The sequence below is a fragment of the Triticum dicoccoides genome, chromosome 3B, assembly GCF_002162155.2.
Source record: "Triticum dicoccoides isolate Atlit2015 ecotype Zavitan chromosome 3B, WEW_v2.0, whole genome shotgun sequence".
NCBI lineage: Eukaryota > Viridiplantae > Streptophyta > Magnoliopsida > Poales > Poaceae > Triticum > Triticum dicoccoides.
The window spans coordinates 99,523,925-99,527,441 of record NC_041385.1 but is presented as its reverse complement, the minus strand read 5'-3'; the positions used below and the strand labels follow the sequence as shown (position 1 = coordinate 99,527,441).

The 3,517-nt window shown below is 54.7% G+C and overlaps 1 pseudogene; it reads right to left on the bottom strand.

The window, feature by feature from the left end:
• Positions 1-1,675: 1,675 nt before the first annotated feature.
• LOC119279363 lies at positions 1,676-2,792 on the bottom strand (annotated as a pseudogene).
• Between the last annotated feature and the right edge of the window lie 725 nt (positions 2,793-3,517).

Sequence of the window (3,517 nt, the reverse complement as noted above, 5' to 3'; positions counted from 1 at the left end):
GAATCGGCATCGGGGAGCTCCGGCGCTGCACAGGAAGACCATCATGGAGGCGGCAGCGCTGGTCCAGGATTAGTGGATCATTGAAGGAGGATGTGCAGTAGCGCATCACTTATACGTAGCAATCTATTGAACTAGCCTGGTTAGGGTTAAAATAATCATACCTTGCTCTTTCACATATAATCTGACCAGTTTATATACGTACGACATAGAGAATCAACAAGAAGCCTGAAATCCGGAAGGGAACAAAGAAATTACTCAGAAGGAAAAAGGTAAAGAAATTAACTCGGTAGAGGAAGAAGCCTCGGAAATCAGTAAAGGCAAATGCAGGGGCACAACCGATTGCATCACCGGGCTACTGCTTCCCTTTCCATGTTGTCAGCCGGCGTGGCGAGGCAGAGAAAGAGGGATTGAAGGAAAGTGGTGAAGTCGCCGGTCTCCGGGGGAGAGGTGCAGAGGAAAATAAGGGCACAAGGGAAGATAGGCCATGCAAGGAGAAGGAGAGGGAAACGACACAGGAGGGGGAGAAGGAAGGGAGCTTGAGGGGGAAGCAGTGGCGGCTCGCTGTAGCGGGCGACGTGCCTTCGCGGCAGCGACATGGGGATCAAACGGAGGGACTGACTGGGGGATCGAGCAGACGCTCTCCCCTAGCGCCTAGGTTAGCGGGGGTGGCTGTAGCTGGGCCGGTTCGGCCAATTTGGCCAATTAGGGACGACTGGCACTATTTGGGCTATTGGGGAGGCTGTTGCTGCTGTGTCCACTAGGGCCGGCCCACCGCGCAGTGCTAAACATATTTCTATTTTTCAGAAAAGAAAAATAGAGGAACAGATTCCCCTCAAATAATTTCTGATTGAGCCGAAAAATTGCATGTGGCTACTCTCACATGTATCAAAGCTCCAGAACTTGAATTGGAGAATAGGCCGGGATTAAAAAATATCTAGAAACAAAAAGGATTTAAATTGAAAGTGTGTTTATGGATAATTTCCATATGATGGAGTAATTTATTTTAGCTCCCTAATAATATTGGGAGACTAAGAGAACCTTCATGTGAATTCCCTCAATTTAAATAGATCAAAGAACCATGCAATTTTTAGTTCAAGTTGAGGGTTTGAACAACCTCATTACAAACTAAAGCATCATGACATGATGAAGTGGAAAATAAAATAGAACAAGTATGATAATAATAATAATTATGGAAAGAACAACAAGCTTAAATATGTGAAGATGTTGCATGAGCTTGGAGTGCGATACGAGATGTGTGTGTCTTTTTTAGAGAATACCTTCTACGTGAAACGCTTGTGTTTGGACCAAGTTCAAAAAATGCAAAAAAATGTATTTGAATATTCAAAAAAATATTAATTCAATATCCACGCATGCATGCACAACATAAATAGACATTAAAACATGATATCTATTTCTTTTATACCTCGACATGCGACTTCCCTGCCCCACCGTGTTGCGTTGATGGGTGTTTTGGTGGACAAATCAATTTTCTTTCCCGTTGCACGCACGAGCATGTGTGCTAATATACTCCTATATAGTACTCCCTCCCTCCCATAATGTAAGATGTTTTTTGGCACTACACTAGTGTCAAAAAATGTTTTATGTTATGGGACGGAGGGAGTACTAAACATTTGCATCTGTTCTCGGGAACGACTGAATTGTTAGCCCTTCCACAATGCCACAGAAACGCACCACTTCCAATCACAAACGGGGATCAAAGAGGGCGGGCAGTAGAATTAGCACACACCTGAGCAGAGAGAGAGAGACTGAGAGCCGGTGGCAGCTGCCAGGCGTGAACGTAGCGGGAAGATACGTCTTTGCGCGGCGGCTCATCAACCAGCTCGTAGACCTCGCACCCCACGACCTTGCGAGCACGCAGGTCGACGACGATCTCAGGTGCTCGTCCTAGAAGAAGTAGACCACGTCGGGGTTGGTGGGATGGATGAGCGCGAGCACGGGGATCTTCCTCGGCAGACCAGTGGCCTTGTAGCTGGCGTCGTTGCAGATCTCCGCGAAGGTGGCCTGGCACTCCAGCGTCCACTCGGTGAAGTACGGCGGATAGTCGGTAAGCGCCCACACGCTGATCTGCGCGGCGCCGTTGCTGTTGCGGTTCCGGTACATGTCGACGAACCGCAGCTTGTCGGCGCTGACGCCGACGCAGCGGTACTTGTCGAGCAGCCCCCAGGCTACCCTCCGGGAGGTTGGCACGGGTGAGCACGGGGTCGTCGTCGAAGGGGTCGCAGGTGACGAGGCTCCAGGAGAGGTCGACCCACCAGAGCCTCCCGTAGCAGGAGCCTACGCCATTGGGGTTGTGCAGGCGGGCCGGAAGCGGGTACGCGACGCTCTTCCTGATCCACTCCCCGACCTGCGATGAGAAGCGGAGGAGGACGGCCGTGTCGCTACCGAAGACGGGCTGGAGCTCGGCGACGACGTAGCCCGCGCCGTCGGGGTAGGCGATGAGGCCGAGGTCGCCCTTGTAGGAGACGAGCTCGGGCGTGGGGAGCGGCAGGGTGGAGCCGGTGGCGGCGTGGAGCACGAAGTAGCCCGCGACGAACGGGAGCCAGCCGAACTGCTGGTGTCCGGACTAGTCGATGATGGTGGGGCCCGTGGCGCGGCATGGTCGGCGTGGACGAGGAGGAGGAGGCCCGCGGGATGCGCGGCTGGATGGTGAGGAGCGCAACGCGCGGGGGCGGCGGCAGCGCGAGGGAGAAGTCGGCGGCGCCCGGGCCCGGGGGGAGGGCGGCGGCGGCCGAGAGCACTCGCGGCACGCTGCCCAGGATGACCCACGCCATCTCGGCTAGGCTGGCTCGGTGCGCTCTGCGGTGGTTCGTGCGCGGTGTATGTTGGTGGGGAGGTCTGGACTCTGGAGTGGTGGGGTGGCGTGCCTCGGTAGGCGACTGGGGTAGGGTTTTACGGTGGCGTTGGGGCCAGGCGACGGAAGGCACGGCCGGGTGGAGTGAACCGGTGAGACGGCCAAGCTAGCCGCACACGTCGCCCTTGGAACGTGCAAAGTGCGCCTGGTGGCGATCAACTGCTGGACTGCGTACAAAGTAGGGAGGCTTTTGGGTTCGTCCGCTAGCGCGCGCGGCTGCAGCAAAGAAAGCAGTTGGACTGCAGAGACCAGACGCTGTTTGATCCGATCGCCATCTTTTTGGGCAAGCTTGTCGTGTGTAGAGGCGAGCTGTACACGTAGAATACATGACCGGGCAACAAGTGTGTCACGTGTAGCGTCGCCACTTGCGCAGCTGCCTTTGGTCGGCGCGATCCACATTTTCATGGCTGCCCAGTGTAGGGAATTGCTAGATGTAATAAGTCGCCTGGTTTTTGGATTTGAATCAGTCGATTGTTTTGCACCGACCGATGCACACCCAACAGCGTCGGGATCTTCTTCTTCCTCAGTGTTCTCCTTCCTCAGACCGCCCCATGGACGCCGGCCGAACCGCCTACGACCGACGGTCTTGCCACCCCCTCCTCCCGGCCATCCCTCTAGCCCCGGGAGAAGTTGCACCACCGTTGC